The sequence below is a fragment of the Netta rufina genome (genome assembly GCF_964035555.1).
Source record: "Netta rufina genome assembly, chromosome: 4".
Taxonomy (NCBI): domain Eukaryota; kingdom Metazoa; phylum Chordata; class Aves; order Anseriformes; family Anatidae; genus Netta; species Netta rufina.
Genome location: NC_140127.1, coordinates 46,630,261 through 46,650,009, shown reverse-complemented (window position 1 = coordinate 46,650,009; position 19,749 = coordinate 46,630,261).

The window sequence follows — 19,749 nt, the reverse complement described above, 5'->3', positions numbered from 1 at the left end:
AGTTGTCTGCTTCACAGCCACTCACATCACCAAGACGGTTTCAGCAAGGAGGTATGAGACAAATAGCAGCATGCTCCCTTCAGGGAAGATTTCCCAACAATCCGGCCCATTTTCTCCTCCAGCACGAGTAAGCGTTTTTCTTTTCTAAACCCAGATAGAATAAGCATTGTGCTAATGCAAGCCCCTCTCTAAGCTTCCGTCTTCTGAAGTGAATGGCAAAACTCCCGTTGACTTCAGCGAGGGCAGGACTGGGCCATCTGTCTCTGCTTCTCTCGTACGGATACGCACGCAGACACACGCGCATACATGCATATTCACCCGTACGCAGGGGTTTGCACAAAGCAGAGCCGCTCGGTACAATATTGCTTGTATTTCCTGAATGGATTTATAATCCATCCAATACGGTACATTTTGAATGTGTTACAAAAAGGACAGATTTACAGGAGACAATCTGCCTTCGTGATGATTGCATATTGTGGCATTTCTAGTCCATATGGATCAGTAAGACTTGGATAGCAGGCATTTGACCTTCAAAATCATGCAAATGTGAAACCAGACTTCCATTTCTTACAGCTGGGAAAGTCACAGTGTGGCTTCTTCATCTGATTTGGGAGGCATTGATTAAAATACAACTTGACTTTAGAAATTATTGAGATTTTTCATACTGCCTTTTTGCAAACCCGTGGCTTGAGATCTTTCTCCCTTCTTCCTCACCCCTTCTGGCTAAACTTCACTCATTAACACCTATGACTCAATTGATCATTTAAGAGAGAAGCTGCTAATTTAGAGCCACAGGCGAACTACAAACAAGACTTTAAACCTTTTTGCTCACGCCATAGTTAATCTGTGATAATAACTCCTGAAAGCCTTTGAAAAGGTCTGAGTGTGGCTTTCTGTCAGCCGCATTAGGAAACTGTACATTTTCTCACTAAGAAACCTTGATTGTGCCAGATCCAATCAGGCTGCGTGTACGGCAGCATTAATCTTGGTTTACGGTATAATAACTCACCAAGATTGTGCGGATGGCATCATTAAAAGAGAGGCTGGGTTTTGCTTTGATAAACGTGCACCAGGGCAAAACCGCGGTTTGGTTCTCGCTTGTAGCAAATGTTTGCTGAGCGGAGATGGAAGGCAAGGTGTGCCCTGCTTTGTGGGGTCTTGCTCTAAGGACATCCAGATTCTGCTTTGTCCTCGCAGATCCCTGCAGGGGGAGGCAGACGGGAGCAGCTGCCGGCAGCCCCATGAGCGCTGCCTGCCAAGCCGTAGTGCTGCAGACATGCAAAACGCAGTTGTGAAGTGGTCAGTGCACAGCTTGAGCCCCAGTGAAGCAAGCTGGAGGCAGCGCTGCCCACACTGCTCTTCTGCTCGAGTGGCTAAATGCAACCGGGCACAGGTCTGTAGGGAAATGTGGGGCGAGCCACCGGCCTGCAACATGAAGCAGCACCAGCGGTCTCACGCGCAGTCAGTTCCTGCTTTGCCACTGGCTCCTCTTAGCTGGGGCGTAGCTGATCACATAACATGGCTAGTGGTGGGGAAACACCATTTTCTGGAGGTCCCCGTGGGTCACAGCACCACCCATCCACCCTGAGCTAGCACAGCTGACATTGAGTTTGTGGCAAATTTCTGTATTTTTAAATTTCTGTCTCCCTGGCACGTGTGTAACATTCACTGATGGTCCCTCACATGATTGCTGTGGCACCACCTTTGGTGGGAGCAGCTTGCTTTGATGAATGCAGCAGGGATGTTGTCATACTTCCCAGCTCAAAATCCTGCCAGCTGTTTTACCTTCCTGTGCATTTTTCCAGGCTACAGATGTTGTTTTGTTTTTTTTTTTGTTTGTTTGTTTGTTTTTTCACTTGGCTGTATGTTAACATCCACTGGGTGGTACCTCTTTCTCTGCTCTCAGCTACTGTGGTTCCAGAGTAAATCCATGGTTATGGCTCCGTTTTCCCAACCTCAGCCATGTGCTGCTTGTGCACTGGTTGGCACAGAGCATTTAACAAGTGACTTCCACCAGTACCCTGCGTAGCAGAGCCAGTGTATCAATAACTGTATGTGTTCACAAGAAATCATGCATAAAGTCCTTCCTTTGTAATCATTAGGAGTGCCTAATTCCTGACTTGTTAAGTTAGAAATACATGTGTGTATATATATATATATATGTATAGACAGCTTATTCTGGATTACATAGTATTCTGGCATGACTCATGTGACAATTCCCTTATGCACCCACAGTTTCCATGTACTCCAAAAGGAATATGTCTAGATTTAGGCGAGGAGCATCTCCCCAGACACTGGGCAAAGGAGAATTAAAGACATGCAAAATAATGGCTTTAGGTTTCCTGGTTTCCTATGTGGTTATTGGTGACTTCTGATTGTAAGTTCCTTCAATTTCCTTTTCTGTGATTTTGTTGTTCCTTTCTGGTATTGATGCATCCCCAGCATTTGATGCCATCTATAATCACTGCACACTCTACTGCAGAGCACTTGGTCACCTACAGCAGGCAGCCTACCGCAGGTCTTGTTCCACTTTCAGCGTGATGAAAACTGACCAGTGGTTTGTGCAAGTCACCCCTTCAGCCAGCTCTGCTTTTAGCACAATGCTTTACCTCAGTTTGCAGCTAACACCAACCCAGGTCCAGGCCAGCCTTTCCCCGTGTGTGCTCTGGATTCAGCTGTTCAATACAGCAGCTACTGCAGAAGGGAAGAAATAGCACAGGTCAGTCTGTTGCAGAGGCTGACCAGCCTCTTCGTGGTGATGCCATGTGTTATTGCTGGTAGGTGCTATTTGACATCCCACACCTGAAGTCATAACCATCACCCTCCTGACCTGAAAAAGGGGGATCCAACAGCCACAGCAGAGCTGGTTCTGCAAGCCACACTGCAGGGACTATGTTTAAGAATAGGTGAAGAGGGAAAGGATTCTCTGCTCTCCAGTTTAGTTGAAAAAAAAAAAAAAAAAAAAACAACATACACACACACACAAAACAAACAAAAAAAAAACACAATTTTCTGTTTCTTTCGTTTTAAAATTAACTCATGGACAGAAGTTTCTGAAGTTTCTGTAATTTAGTGGCCATATGCCACAGAACTGTTTCCTGCTGTGAAATCTGTCACGGACAAAGAATTGAAAACAGAAGGAAAACCTACACTAATATCACCAGCTCCATTGGAAAAGAAAGAAGGAATCTTAGACTCTGGACACTGTGAGCAAAAGCAATAATTAAGGCCCGCGTCTGACTTTTCTTTCACGTGCCCCTTTCAATGACAATGTCTTTTCTCAGCACGAGCAGAGAAGCGGGTCCAAGTAACGCTGCCGGCTTGTTGCCTTCCCTGTGAACAAAACAGCTCGCTTCAGATGGCACTCTGCAACAGAAGCAGCAAATAGCCTAAGCCCACATCCTTCCACCCACACTTGATTAGTTTTGGGGTCTCCTCTGCCACGCTTGGCAAGCCAAAAGGACGAGATTGGCCCTGCCGAGGTGCAGGCTTTACCCCAGCACTGGTTTGCAGGTGCTGCCCCCGGCCAGCAGTGGCAGCATGTGTCGCACGTTAGAAGTAGCAGCGGCAGCTCTGTAAGCCAGGAAGGCAAAACCAGCAGCTTTTAAACAGCCAGCATCTACCAGAGACTGAGATGCCTCCTAGGAAGCTTGGAGTGGCTTTGTTGGTTTTTCCTTTCGTTCCAAGTGATTTTGACAGAAGTAAGTGAAGAAGTCAGGTTGTGTGGTGTGGTTTTTTGCTTGTTTCTTGTTGGTTTCTTTTTAATTTTGTGGAGTCCCTTGTTTTAGAAGCCACAGTGCTGTACCTGGACAATAAATGGGGAAAAATAATGTAGGAGAGCTTTTCTCTATGCTTTCTTTGTTCTGTCATACTTCGAACTGCACAATCTGTCTTTGTCATAGATTGAACCACAACATTTTTTCAGAGTCCTGCCCACCCTCTGAGGATGCCACAGTGCTCTCTCTGTTCGCTGCTCTGCTCCTGGCCTTTGTCAGCAGCAGCAGCCACCGCTGGCTCTGGGGCTCCCAGCTCAGCTCTGATGGCTCAGTTTGCGTGGGACTGGAGCCCAGCTCATCAGTATCAGTCCTGGGCAGAATAGCAAGCAGGCAGCAGTTGGTCCTCTGCACTCAGCTGCAAGCAGGGGTGTAAAGATATGCAGTGGGAAGCAAGTCCTCTGCCCCCTTTATGCCACGTGTGAGATGGAAACGACAAAGGGCGATGCCATCGTTAAACTGTAAGGAACTGTCCATCCTCCAATTCACGCAACACCAGACACATGGCAGCACTTGACAAATTATACATTAAACTGGTAATTAGAGAGAGCAAGTAAATAAGAGTTTTTACAGTGAATATTCAATCTTCAGACACCCAGTATCGCGTGCAGGGCGGTCTGTTATTATTAGTTACTACTGGTAAAGCAGCAGACCTTAAAGATAATCATATTTGCTGGAACGTGTTTGTCAGGAAGCCAGCTTTTCTTTTAGAACGGCTTTTATTCTCCCTAAAGCACTTGGTGTGGTAGCTACTTGTGTTTAACTCATGCTGTTCCTGCCTCTCCCCAAATTCCCAGTAAAGCCAAGTCTGCCTGAAGCAAGCTCCCCGTGTGTTACCCCAGCAGAAGAGGGAAGCAGCCGGCAGTGCTGACACCTGACTGCTGGGCTCAGGTCCTTGGAGACCTCCTGGGAACAACGGCCTCAGCTCGAGAGCTGGTGGCAGGGACACCTTTGTCCATGGTGGGTGAATGTGCTGGGAGCTGTTGGGGCCTGAGCCCTGCTGCACAGGCTCTTCAGGAGCTCACCATTGTAGGGCATCAAAGCACGAGCTGTGGGGTCCAGACACGGTGACCACAATGGACAGACCCCTGAGGGGGTTGGTTTTGCCTCTGTGAAGGCACTCGTGTGAAACAAAAGCAGTACATGTTTGAGTAAACGAGTTGGAAATTGCTCACATTTCAGGGCCCAGCTTTGTCTTTGTGCACACAACAGTCTGTTTTGTACTAGAAGCAGGGATACTGGGTAGGATAGGTTGAAGGTAGGATAGGTTTGGGCATCTTAGAGAGAACCTGAAAATGGCACCTGTCCCCTTCCAGGAAATGCCACTACCACCAGCATGGGATTTCCAGAGTCTCTCATGGTGTCACAAATACCTGGGATCGAGTGGAAATGGTGTTTTAAGCATCATGGACAAAATTGTGACTGTGCAATTCAGAAACATGGCTTAGCAAAACAATTGCTGCAGCTTCTTTTGTTCTCTTCTCGGGGGAAATAATTTGGTCAATCCAAGTGCTTTGTTTTCGTTGTGTCGTGTTTTCACCTGTAAGTGTAAAATGTTGAAAAACTCGTTTCAGCAGGGAAAATTGAAACGAAAGTCACAGTGAAGTGAATTCACTCTATCAGAAATTCTTTTGTCATTTTGAAAAGTGATATCCTGTCAAAACATGCTAAACGTTTCACTTCTGGTAAGTTGTTGCTTTGTGACAGGAAACTCTTCCGTCAGAACACTTCTGACCAACTGTACTAATGTCCCGAAGCGGCGCCGGGCAAATCGGAAAAGATCCGAATGGTTTCCATAAACCACATCTTCCCAAAATCTGAGGTCAGCACCAACTACTGCATCTCACAGCTGTAAGAGCAGCTCATTCCCCTCTTCATTCAATATTTCAAGTTGTCAGCTTCCTGGGAAAAAATGCTGAGCTCCCAGATATATCTTTTCTGAACCTTCCTAGCGCCATCTCCACTTTGGTCTCCTCCCCTGCCCCTTTTTCTCTGTATCCTTTATAACTCTGCATACCTTCTCTTCTATTTCTAGCTTCTCTTTAAGAATAAAATTATACCACTGGAGCTTGTGGTGTTTCTCCCCTCAACAACCACCTTTCTTAATCCTAAAATGCTTTCAGGAGAGATGAGGGGCTCTGGCTTTCTCACTATGGACCCAAGAGTCAGAGGCTGAGGGAGGTCACCTGGTTCAGCCGCCGCAGCAGGAGCGGATAGAGCTGTGTCACCTGTCACAGACGTTCACCTTCCCTTAACTTCAAAGACGCTCCGTTTATTCCAGTTTGTCATGGATTCAGGTTGGTTCCCAGTATGGCTACGTGCTTCCAGCGTTCTCCGCGGTGTCTCCTGACAGAGGCTGACAGTGAACTCTGTGTCTGATGACACTGATCAAAGGGACGGCGTGGCACTGACTTCACAGGGCTGTGAATCAAGCGCTCGTACGAGCAGGGATATCCAAGAGCGTTTCTCAATTTCACACTGTGTCATTATGTTTGGAACAGGTGCTGCGACACAGAAGGTACAGCAAACTGTGAAATGTGCAGTGTATTGTGGTACAGGAACTCGTTTGCGGAGGTAATTTAAACAACCTGAATGGCAGGTGACTCTGATAGTTCTGTCTCATGGTGTCCAATTAGTCAAGCAAAGAACTGATTTAAACTTCATCTGCTTGGCTCTGCAGTTAAAGTATTTCGTAAGGGTTGGAACTTTCTGGAGATGTTACTGCAGCTTTGCTGGGCAATGTTCTTGCTTCCACAATCATCTCAAACGTTATTTAAAAGAACCATTTTGTAGTGCAATCCTTTTAGCTCTTAGGATTTGAAACCTGGTGATGTTAACAGCAAAACAGAAGAGTTCTGTAAGCTCCTAGCAAGCTGCATACACATCTGTGGGCTCTGCAGACATTTACGTTTCATGTTATGAGCTCTTTGTAATGTCTCGGATTAGACAACTTTTGAGGAAAAGGAGAGGACAGAGAAAAGTGGATGAGAACATGACAGTTGCTGGAGCAGTTGGTTACCAGTAACACAATAAGATGGGGTATAACATAGTACTCAAGCTACAGATAGTGAAATATATTCAAGTCAAGCACCTCAAAATATTGTGGATAACCTGGTACATTTTGTTTCCTGCCACTTCAGGCCAGGTGCCTGTCCTCTTTCCCAAGGCACATCACTATGGTTATTATTCAGGCTGACCTATTTGATATTGGAAGAGCTGTTCTGTGTCAGAGCAGCAGTGAGGACCTGATCTAGTGTCTTCAACTAAAATTCCAGCTTTTTTTTTTTTTCATCTGTAATGATCAGGCCTGCCTCCCCCTCTCCCAGGTCGCTCTGGTATCTAAGTCTTGTGTTGCCATTAGTTGTAGAGTGATGAAAACAAAGCACTGGGTGTTTAGTCTCCAGAAGGAACGTTGGTAGCACTCTGTTTTGAACACCGACAGCAGTTCAGATCCAGCTTGTACTCTTGTTACTTGTGTTATCGGTGAGTAGTCAGTGATATTAATTGCAGGGAGAGAAACCGGGCTGCTTCTATGTACAATGGTTAGACAACACTGTGGGTTAAACTGGAAGCTGGACCATACAAGAAAATGAGCAAATCTTTTTTCTTTTTTTTTTTTTCCTTCCTTCTTTTCAGCACTTAACTCTCCCTTCTGGTGGGCAAAATCTACCTTGGCAGATTTGAAGTTGTTCTGGTTTAACAAGCGCGTGCTGCTCTGTGAGTGGTGAAGTTTCCATGGAAATTCTGCCTATCTATCAGGTTCTGAAATGGCTCCACGTACAGTCTGCATTTTAAAATAATTGTTAGCTTGTAATTTATTTATTTAGTTGCTACTTTTTAATGGAATTAGCCTGTTTCGTATAAGTCACGGAAGAGTTTCTTGAGCAAGCAGACTCCTTGGCGGGGTTGCCTGATCATCTGAAGAGCAGGGAATGCCTGCCTAAGGCTGCCTCTGCTGCTGTGTGGGGTAAGACACAGTTAGGCTGACAAGATGCAGCTGTACCATCATGATGGGTGTGTGTCCTCCACAGGAGCTAAAAAAAACCCCACAGATAGCTCCCAGTGCCTGTTATAGTTCTTCCCAGTAAGTTACCGTGCCATTCCCAATGCACGGGCTGTGAGCAAGTGCCGAGTCCCAGGGACAGGCAGTGTGCTGTTGGGTTTGTTTGCCTGTTCCATTTTTTGTGTCTGATTTGTGAGTAATGCCTAGGACAAAGCTGAGCAGAGCGGTGAGGCGCAGCTGTTCCGAGTCGGGAGTTAGTTTTGAGTAGAGTTCCCTGGAGGAGGGATTGCCATCTATAAAACTGGCTGGCATCTCTGTTCTGGGACTGGGCAGTGTCCAAACAATTTTTTCTTCTGATTTCTGTTAGTAGTCTGGTCTAGTGCATGACCCTAGGTACCTGCCGGGATGCAGCTGAGGAACAGGATTGCTTGGAAAAGTTCTGAGGCCACTATTCTCATTTTCATTTTGTTTCCTCCAAGCTCTCTGTTGATCTAGCTAGCTAAAGATTTGATAATGCAGGTTAATATGTGTAGAGATGCATGTGCCACACGTGTCTGAACTGTGAATTTCCTGTAGGGTGTTTTACCTATGGAAAGCTACCAGATGCACAGCTTCAGAGAATGTGATTCTGTAAAAAGCCCCAAAACTCCCAGTATGTAAACACAGTGCTAGGGGAGAGAGGAAAAGTGGCTGTTGCAAGGTTTTTGTTTTGGTGACTGTTCTTTCTTTTATTTCATCTTTTTCTTTGTTAACATCACCCGACTTTATTGCTTAACTGCCTTTTGAAACACAGATTGTTGGTCCATGTCCACAGCGCTGAGCTGCTGCTTTTAGTTATTGTAGGGGAAAAGTGTGTGTGCACACATGCAGAGTTTTCTGACTTGGAGAGCATCAACTGGCTACAGGCACTGAGCAATTTTTTTTGTGATTTTCTTTTTTTTTTTAAAAGGCATTCTGTGCTAAGAAGTATCTCCTTTATATAGATTTTTTTTTTTTTTTTTTAATAATTTTCTCATCTTCATGTAGAAAAACTTTCAGGCAATTTAAAAAGTCACTGAAGGAGAAGCTGCTAGACTTTTGGGTTGGTAATCTGCGCTTCAACATGTAAATGTGTTCGTGAACAGCTCTGGAGGAATCATTCAGTACCAGTGGGTCAAAAATCTGCATTTTAAGAAGACCCTTAATATGTATTTACATAATCTGCATTTTTAAAAGTCCTTAATTATGTATTTACATGACAGATCATAACAGCTCCAAAGGAGCCATTTCTGTCTGCTGTGTGTCTCCTAATGTACTTCCATAAGGGATAGTTTCCTTGTTCACGTTGGTGGTGTGTATCTGAAGGTAAAGAGACAAGGAGCAATGAAGAGGGGCTCTTATTAACAGCAGAGAGCTGTCCATCCTGCTGTCTTCACGTGTATGAACAGTTGCATTTCGAAAGAAGTTTTCTTTAAATAGAACCTGCAGTTTAAACTTACTGTAAGGCGGTTTGCATCATGGTGCTTACAAAACATACATTGTTATGTGCTTGCCACTATGTCCTACTGAAAGACTTGCACAGAATAAGATCAAGAGAAGACTGGCTGATGGATTTTCATTTATTTATTTATTTTTGCTCTCTGAGGGTCAGAGCTTTACTGTCAGCACAGTTCCCTTCTGGGAAGAGACAAAATGGTGCTTGTGGGCCCAAGAAGGGCCCCATACATTTTAAACCCAACCACTTGACTCCAACCAGCTTGAATTAAGCGTAGCCTGCAATTTAACATTCACTGAGTGCTGTAAAACACTTCCACAAAATCTTGGGGCTGTCCTCTCTTGGACATAAAGGCCCCACCCAGTATCTCCAATGCTGCAGTGACAGAAAGAAGCGAAGGTATGGGGTAAGTGCAGGCGGCTCTCTGCATTTGCCAGCGAGTGCTAGATCTGAAGCCTGCCCATGTGGTTAGACCTGTGCCCGAGGGCTGTTGTGGAGAAGGCTACTAACTAGCGACCTGGCTGCTCAACAGTCTTGGAGAGACTTGGAGAATAGGCCTGCAAGTTGTCATGGCCAGGGATTTGCCTGCTGGTTTGCTGTTTGCTTTTCTACAAGAGCCTGAAACAGTCTGGTCCCCACGAGACAGAAGTACTTGATAATGCCCAGAGAAGATCGTTATTAATGTTCTTCATGTTTCACGCAGTTTTGCTGACAACACCTGCAGGAGGTAAATTTGTGTCCCAATTTACATCAATGCAGAGCTGTTGTCTAGAACATAACGATGCCTTCAAACAAGGGCAGGATGGAATTTGGGTAACAAAATACCGCCTGATGGTATCTGCAGAAGGATCTTTGCAGCACGCCCAAGCCTCAAGAAAGCCACTGGTGAGCAGTTTGCTGGGAGCCTCGCAGTACGTTGGAGCGGTTTTGTCCAGGCACAAGTACTCAGATGAAACTCCTTTTCTGCTGGAGCTTTGGCAGGGAAAGGTCTGATGAAGGGCAAGGCTGCGTTGCGGTGGGTTAAAGGATGAATTCTGCAAGGGACCCCCCCTTCCCAGGGCTCGCTCCCTGTTCTCCTGGCTATTACTTCCTAAGTATTCTAATAACTCGAGTAAACTGCCGGGACAAACAACGCCGCTCCAAATGTGTCTGGAGATTCTGCATCTGCCTGCCTTAATCAACTTCCTTCCCTGAATATGAATTGAAATAATGAGTCAATTAACGTTCTCAAATGCCAATGAGATGCAAAAGAGATTGGTGGAGGTGGTAGCAGTGCGATTCGGGAGCTGTTCCAGCGCCTGGATTTTAACAAGAATCACACACTGAGCGCGCAACTGATTATTTATCACATAAAAACGTGCCTGCCTGGCGCTTAGCCATGCTCACCCCGCCCCAGGTCACCCAGGGAAAAGATCTCCTTTTAAAGTCAGGCTGTAAAGCCTTAATTGTATGGGGCAGCATAATAATAAGGCCTGGCTCCTCGCAGTCCTACAGGCAGCCAGGTAGGCTAAGACAAACACAAAGCCTTCCTAGTTGCCGTGATTTGTAGCCACCCACAGGTGGGGGAGTGATTTGTCTGCAGGCTGAAATCTCAGAGGCTGCAGTTCCTGTGATCCTGGCCCATTTTGGTGTTTCGGAAGGGACCAGAGGAGCTGGTCAGCCGCTTGAAGCCAGTTGGTCGCTGTGTCCACAGCCTGTGGCCATATAGATACTGGGAAGCTGGGGAAGGCAGTGGGAGTCAAGCTTGGACTGAGATCTGTGGTTTGGGATGTGACTCTTCTTGGTACCTGGAAAACTCTGCTTGAGGGGAGCTGCTTTAGTTTCTGACATGGGAGAACTGGCTTCTTCACTGCGACCGTCTGGACACTGGATGTACACACTCTGCTTATGCGAGGAGAGATCCCGTGCAACCCATTGAAATGGCATGGTGTGACATTAAAAAAAAAAAGCCAACCCACTCGGCCTGATATGGCCGTTTGTGCATGGCTCTCTTTCATTTGTTCTGCTGTAAGAGAGCCATGATTTGTCCAAACAAAGTTCTTGCTTCCCCATGAAAATACGTGAGACTTCCACTGGTGTTCACCATTTGTCTTAAGTCTGTTCCCATTGAAGCTGAAGGTTTCCTAGTTTCTCCCTGAAAAATAAATAAATAAATAAAATATAGCAAAAGCAAACCAAGAAGAAAAAACCCTCTGTGTACTCGGTTCTGCTTACGTCCCTGCTAAGGATCACTGAATTCATCTTTGCAACCTGTACAAATTATTTTGGCAAGTGCCACGTTGTCTTTTTCCTGGACTTCACCTCTGTTCAGGCAACACTTCAACACTTCTTATCGCGCTATGCGCAGTCCCTCTCATGAAGTATAAAAACTCTGAATTAAAAAAAAAAAAAAAAAAAAAGCACTGAAATAACCTTGAAGAAGTGAACATTTCCTTAAAACTTAGCTAGCAGGAGCAGACAGGAATGATGTTGAGCCTGATTAAAATGTGATGCAGAAGGAAAATAGGAATCAGCCCTTTTTTGCACAACCAAATTGTATGTCTCCATCATTATTTTCCCTGCCTTTGCACGTGTCTGATTGTGATGGCATGCTAGAGTGACTTGACCTTTAGTTCATTAAATTTTGCTGTGAGCCGAGCGTTGACAAGCATTTCTGCACAGCGCATCCCTCTGCCCTTCGCACAGCGTGCCGTGAGGTGCGTCTGCAGGAAGCCTGAGACTTCTCCCACCCGTACCACTGCTGATGGGGTGCCAGTCCCCAGCCACCACAGCCCCAGGAGCTTGCTGCATTTTGCCCTGATGACACGGGGTCTGAGCTGGTGGTAGGCTAAGCTGTTCTCTGCTGCCTGCTGTTTCGGATTTTGCCAAGATGCATGGAACAGCAGAGAAAGCCTCCCGGAGATCCGTTCCCAGTCTCATATTGTCTGGAAAATGTGAACAATAGCACAGGACCAAGGAATTTTAGCTGGTGCTTTCTATCCCAGTGGTGTGTTCATATCATTGTCTGTATCGACAGGGACATTTGGATAGCGTAAGAGAAAGATATTGTTGTACCAGTACAGGTTAGAGCAATCCCAGTACTTGGCGGTCATCACTCCTTTGCGTAAGTGAGGCTGGCAAGCGGCTGCTGGGGTCTGGGTGCTGTGCACGAAGCAGCTAGGCAATCTGCCCCGTTCCTCACAGGAACATTTAGCTGCCTCCCTCAAAGCTAGTCATGTCGTCTTTTACATTTGGTACCGATGTTTTCTCTTTCTGGTGATGAACAATTCACCCAATGGTCATCTCAGTGTCCTGGGGTATGGGACAGCTCAGGAAAGTCCTTTTAGGAGCATTATTGAATAATCTGTATCCTATAGTAATTAAAATCAGCTGTAGTTGGAATAAAATGCTCTTCCATGGCTCACTGAAACAGGAGGAGATATTCCTGTATCTCAGCTTAACAAACTCTGATACAATACCTTTCATTATAGGAAAGAGGACATTTAGGGAGGTAAAAAGTATCCAGGAGTTGTAATGGTTAACGTTAGCTATTATCAGTTTGTCATTGCAGGTTCCTGGTTTTTCCTAATCAGAAGGAGCCCAATGACTGGCAGCACCAAGCAGAAGAGACCTGGCCCCACGGAGCCCTTTCCTCTTGTGCAGGTCTCCCCTGCCACTTCTGGGAGAGCTTTTGGAGGAAGGCAGTGGGCAGTGCAGGGTGGCTGAGGGGCTTGTAGCAGGCAACTCAGAGCTCAGCACAGGCACAGTCCAGGGAAAAACCGCTCCCTGCTTTGTCAAAATTTGTCTCACATTCCAGTTCCTCCTCTCCTGTCCTCTTTCTCTTCTCCACAAAAATAATTTTGGTTGCTTTTCATACATGAGATTTACTTTCTTTGTAGTGGGATCTCAAGGAGAACTAGGCTGTGTAAAAAACACCTTTCTCTTGTTCCTCCAACTTGCTGTTTTCTGCTCTTTATTGCTGTAGTGTAATATCCTTGCTTGTGGGATCTGCCTCTCAAAACAAACAAAAGAAGAAAACATAGTGTGGGGAGAAAGGATGCCTTTTTACCCCATCCCTCAGGTGGGAACCTTGCATGCTGGTTGGTTGTGATTAGCTTTGTGTGCGTGATTCTGTTTGTGGCAGGAGCAGGGGCTGAAGGCGAGCATCTAGCATGGCATGGATGTCCCTGTGCGGTGGTCAGCTAGGCTGGTTGACCCCAAAATGAGAGTGAAGTAGAGTGCTGGTCAGATCTGATACCCACTTCACCCATGAATAATTTGTGTACAGAGCGTAAGTAAGTGCAGTTCAAGGCTGCAAAGTGGCAAAATGCCCCCACTCAGTGCCAGCCCAGGTGATGGAGCTGCTCCTCAGTGCTATCGTTCGTCTCCTGGACAGGCCTCCCCTTACGCTTACTCCTCTACTGGATGACTTAGAAAAGCCTGCAGAGAATTATTCCACCTGACAGCAGCGGCACAGCATCCAGGTAAATAAAGATCACAGTCTGGTTGAGAAATTAAGTTGGATCTCAGTCAGATCTAATCACAGTTACCTCTCTGAAAAACTTCCATGTCAGCATGTGTAAGGCTTAGATAGCATCGTTTCTCGTGGTGTATCGTAGGCGAGGGGATGATCCCGGATCCCGGGCTTGGCAGGGTATTTGCTACTCTCTGCAGCTGCTATAGAGTCAGTCCCTGCAGCGTGCAAGGCACTGCTGAAAGGCTGGTCTGGAAACTCTGCTGAATAATTCCTGTTCACATGGCAAAAACAGACGGGATTATGTTTTCAGGACAAACATTTACCTATAAGCAGGTTAGAAGCCTGAGTCTGCTCGGAAATGAGGCTTGAGATTTTTGAATCTCATCTTTTGGAAACGTTCCCCTGATGTCTGCAGGCACAGCTTGTGGCAGGTGGGAAGAAGTGTCAAAGTTTGTCCACTTCTTAAGTCATTTCTGCTGTTCCTGCTGTTTTTCTTCGCTTAGTTTTCTCTCTGACCCTAAAACAGCAGCTGGTGTGATATTTGCATATTGTTGGAAAAATGGCTGGGAAGGCTGGACCCCGCTATGTAATGGCCTTGAAGATCAGCATGATCAGATGACTTCAGGAATCTGGAGCTGCTGCCAGTGGGGTTTGTCTACCCTTGCGAGCGCCCCTGAGGCCACCTGCTCCTCTCTAAGCCAAACAAGCAGAGCACAAAAACCTTTGCAGCAAGATGGCAGAGAAAACCTGTGGCCACATCCATCATCATTGTTATCTTAGAGAAATCAAGCTTCGGACAGAAAACAAGAGAAGTCTTTCCTAGTGGGACAACTGAACTCTGCAGCCCCTGCAGTACTGGCCTTAATACCCAGTCCTGGGCAGTGAAGCCCCGTGCAGGACCTCAGCACACACGTGGTGCTCTGCCGTCACATCACCTGAGCAGCACACAGCCCTGCCGGGTCAGTGGATGCTGTTCCTGTTCTCTCTGCCATCTGTTACTCCTCGGTCCTTGCAATCAGAAGCAGGGCTGGTGCTGAAAGCTTCTTTTCCTTGCGCTGAGTAGTGAGGGATCTTGATTTTTGAGGGGACAGAGGTAAATAAGGAATAGTGTGACTTCAAACCCCTTCTGTTAAAAACATTTGTCTGGAGTGCTTTGCATTGGTGCCTTGTCAGGGTAACAGAGCAAGAAAAGCTTAGAAAAGATGATTTCAAAAGAATAGACTTAAGTAATGCCAAGTGGGGGTGGGTCTTGTAAGTGTAGTTGACTGGAGTGGAGGGGAAGGCACCGACCTTCCCGCTCCTTCCCCAGTGTCTTTTTGACTACTTGAGTGCCTTCTTGCTCTTTATTCCTTCCCAGTTAGAAACACGATGTTTTCCCCTGTCATTCTTGTGTCATCTTCAACCTTAGGTACCACAGCACGGCCTCTGCAGTAAGTGTAGGGCTCCCACAGCTTTAGTAACCCTCTGTCAGTGCTTCCTACTTCTGTGTTATTTCTTCCAAAAATGACTTCTGGTAAGCCCACAATTGAAAGGAAGCAAACTTCTAGGCTGGCTTGCTTCCAGCTTTGTCCTGCTTCTCCACCAGCCACCGCTATCTCCTGGCGAATCGGGCAGCAGCATCTGAGTAATGTCTCGTGGGTAGAGGCTGACCCGACCCACGCTGCGTGACACCGTGGTGGTTTGAGGGGACTCCGTCATATGGCACATGTTGCTGGCTCCTGACAGCAGTGTATTTACTTCTCCTAATTCTGCTTATTTATTTATTTATTTTCTGGAAAGACATTTACACTACGTACTTGTACTCCTTTAATCGTTAAAATTAGTCCAGAGCCATGGTAGCAGTGAAGAGCATGCCTGCGAACCCAACAGGTAAAAGCTTTCTGCGGCTGGCCCCCCGAATTTATTTGTAACCGGTTGCATGTGAAAGGGTGATTCTTTCCAGCTTCCTCCCTGGTAAATAACGAACTGTATGGGGAACACATTATTTCTGTCTGTCAGGAGGCACTGCCTAATTGCAATGGGAAATGTAACGTTATCCTTTAGCTTAACATTTATGAAGCAATTTGCTATAGAAATGGGGACTATGTGATGGCTTGCTTGAAAATGCACACAATTTAAGAACTGACAAATCCAATTCTGAGGCAGAGGAGGAGCGTGGTGATATTTTGGCACTGTTTAAATATTCCCTCATTTGCCTGCCCTGTCTGTGGAAATATGCTAATGGTTATTGCTGTAGCCTTTGAACTCGCAGGGCAGGTGAAGCCCAGAATGCCACCGCGGCGTTGCCAGTGATCCTGATTGTAGCTGATAGATGCAAATTGCTTTGGCTTTGATATTTGTGTTTGATCTGAAATGCCGTCTGAGTGAGCAGGGTTTGTGCTAAAGATACAAGAGGATAAACCTCTGCTGCAGGCAGAAGGAGCTGGGACAACGGGTTCACCTGCACCAACGCGTGGAAGCAAGTGCAGGCTGCGTGCTCTGTAATACAAACATGAAATGAGAAGACAGCAGGCTATCAAAAAATTTAGAGTGGAGTTTCTTGAGCAGAATATTTCAGCTGAACTATGGCTAACTGGGCAAACCGGGTTGCTTCTTGTAGTTGTGGTAGACAGAGAAATGGGGGGCAGCCACGTGTGAGTACTGAGAAAACTGCAGAGGGGGAGCCAGGAGAAAAACCTGCTAACGCCTTGTCTTTTCGCTCTGGTCTGAAGGCATTTTCCATCCTCCTAGACCTGGTCAGTAGTTGAATCACAGAGTCACAGAATTGAAGGGGTTGGAAGGGACCTTCCTGTGCTCCATCTTGTGGCCATTGTCCATTGTCCTGTCCCCACACACCACTGAAAAGAGGTTGGCCAAATCCCTCTGTCTCCCACACCTCAGGTATTTATACACATTGATGGGATCCCCTCTGTCTTCTTTTCTCCTGGCTGAACAGACCCAGGTCTCTCAGCCTTTCCTCATAGGGAAGATGCTCCAGGCCCGTATCAGCTTTGTTGCCCTCCACTGGACTCTTTCCAGGAGATCCCTGTCTTTCTTGTACTGAGGAGCCCAGAACTGGACACAGTACTCCAGGTGAGGCCTGACCAGGGCAGAGTAGAGCCCTTGACCTGCTGGCCACGTTCCTTTTAATGCATGCCAGGATCCCATTGGCCCTCTTGGCCACGAGGGCACACTGCTGGCTCATGGTCAACCTGTCGTCCTCCAGGACCCCCAGGTCCTTCTCCTCAGAGCTCCTCTCCAGCTGGTCGTCCCCCAGCCTCTACTGTTAGAGTCTGAGAAGAGTCTGAGTCACTCAGCGGAGACGTTCCTCTGGGTGTAAAAGGGAGCTGGGCCTTGCTGCAAGTCTGCAAGCAACAGAATACAGAAATGTGAGGCTTTTGCCCTCACGTGCCTGGTTCACCTCCTACCGTTACACTTCAGATGGTTCAGCTTTCCCTTGCTGTCCCTGCTTCATCTCCATCCTTGAAATAGCTTTTAGAAATGCACTTTTGATACCCAGCAGCAAGAGGTGTTATTTCTACCAGGATAGATTTTCTGTCTTATTTTCCCCTGTGCCTCCATGTGTTATTCCAAGGCGGAGTAAGTGATATACCGCGCTGCAGCTCAGTGGATTAGTCACTGACCTTTTACTTGGGGAATTCTCTTTGATTTAGCCCTCGTGCTAAGTGGAAGTACAAAAACCGGATTTGTGCTCTTCCACCCAGCAGAGTAGCTGGCAAATTTCTGCTGAATTTCCTTGTGCCCTTTTTTGGATCGTTGCTCTTCCTTGGTGGCCTTGGTTTTGTTCTGGTAAGTCTTACTCCCAGGTGTTGAGATAGTCCAGCCAGGGCAAGACAAGGCAGCTGCCTTTGCGGGATCTTGGAGAACAGGCAGCTCAGGCTGCCTCTGCTTGGTGAGAGAGGCAAGTGGGACCCGCTTTGCGTTATTAATTATTTAGCCCTGCTGGTCTGTGCATCAGTTACTGACACTTTGCACTGTCAATACCAGCCTGTAACACTGTGTTGCAGATGACAAGGTAATTTTCTGCAACTACAAGTCCTGTTAGCCAGAGGATCAAAGTCTCTTGAGGAGAAAGGGGTGCACTTTAAAGCTGTCAGAAGCAATCAGAGTAACCTTGCTTATCATACAGATTTTTTTTTTTCCCTTTATTCAAAGGCTACAGACAAACTCTGGAAAGAAATGAATATGCAAGCCATCCTCTTTACCGCTGTCTTTGGTGGTGTCTTTGGTTTGGTTTGTTTATCTGTTCTGTATAACAAAACAAGGAAACACATTAAAGAGTCAGCCTATTTAACCTGAACCCTATCACAAAGCAGCTTGCACAGGTAGCCTGTGAGCTCTGAGAGGAGATGAGGAGGGCTGTAGTTTGGAATGTGCTGCCAAGAGATGGGTATCAGCCACTAAAACACCTGCTGTGCTGCCATCTCTGGTAGGTGCACAGTTCTGAAGTCAGTCCTGGTCTTTGTCCTCATGCTATAGCCCAGCTCTTGTGCTTTTCATTGCTCGACCTCAAAGCACTTCTGATTTTTTGATAGTTAAAAACAGAGGTTACAAAACGGCGGTGCCAGCTGAAGCCAGCTGTCCCGTGCTGCTCTCTGGGGCTGCATGAGGTAGCAAGTACTACATTCACATATTACTCGGCAATTCAAGTCTCAGCCCCAGGTCTTGAGATTCAGAAGGGCCCTGGTAGCTTCACAGTTTGTGTTAATTTTAGTATCTCACACCATGCTATAAAAGACACAGAATTCAGCTGAGCGTGGTTAGAAAAAGAGCACTATGAGACGCAGAGCTTGGCACAGCTACTGGTTTGGGCTGCTGACTCTCTCGTGATGTCAGTGGAGGTCCCTGAAACTAGAAACAGATGTAGGAACTTCTGCACAAGTCTTCAGGAGCAGGTGGCTGCTTGCTCTGGAAATGTGGAATAAACTGGGTGCCAGTTTGCTGGCCTTTTTTGGGGGGTGTTTTGTGAATCACAGACGTACAACATATTGGGCAGACGCAGAAATACATAGCTATTTGTAAATTAGCCATATATATCCATAGTAATATTTGCAAGCGCTCCTTGCAAATTAGAAATACAAGTCTCATTGAGTTGCCATTTCTCCTAGGCATTTGGCAAATACCTCTCAAAATAACTTGAGAGCATCTTTTCCAAGGAATATAGGCTAATGTGCAGCCTGGGAATCACTTGTGGCTCATTCATGTTAAGTGCCCAACATTTAATTCCAAGTTGATCCAAGTTGCATGCTGTTCTGTGATGCAGCAGTATCTTGGAGATGCTGTTTTGTGCTGGGTTGGGGTGGTTCAGGTGTTCCTACGAAAACCGAAGAGAGAGGGATACCTCGGGCAAGGTTTTAGCCCCTTCCTTGGCCAGCTGTTACGAAGCAGCGTTGAACATGTGAGAGTGGGAATACAGTTGCCTGAACTAGGTGAACTGATTAAAAGGCAATAAAACAGACAGGAATCGTCACTTGTGTGAATTTTGGATCCGTTGGGAGTTGCTGATGCTGACTCATCTCCGTTCTGTCAGGGAGATAAGAAATATATATCAGCTTCTGATTTACCAGGCAAAGAGATGACAGACACAGGAAGAAGGAAGTTAAGTGCATGATTTTGCTCATTTTGAAGAAGGACTGCTGGCAGCTTGATTTATAGACTCTGCTACTTCAAGTCTGAGGATTAGGAGCATGCTTAAAAGGTGGCAGGAGGTGAGCAGAGGGCAGACCTGACCATCAGGGAAATTAATGGAGGACAGTCCGTCACGTCACTAATGATGGCACTGACACTTCATTATGCTGCTGCTGTGGCCTGCGGTTGATGCTGAGGGAGGGAGGAGATGCTCTTCTGTTGTGTCAGTGCAGCCCGCTGCGCCCCGCTGTCATTGCTGCTCCTGTGGCAGCTGGCTGCTGGAAGAAGAGAGGCTTTTCCCTGTGCTGCCCATGCGTCCTTCGTTGCTGTTTCATTACTGTTGTGGCTTTTGCAAATGCAGGCATCCAAAGCAAAAGGCAGGGTTTGGCACAACGGCAAGCACCCTCGGTGAGCT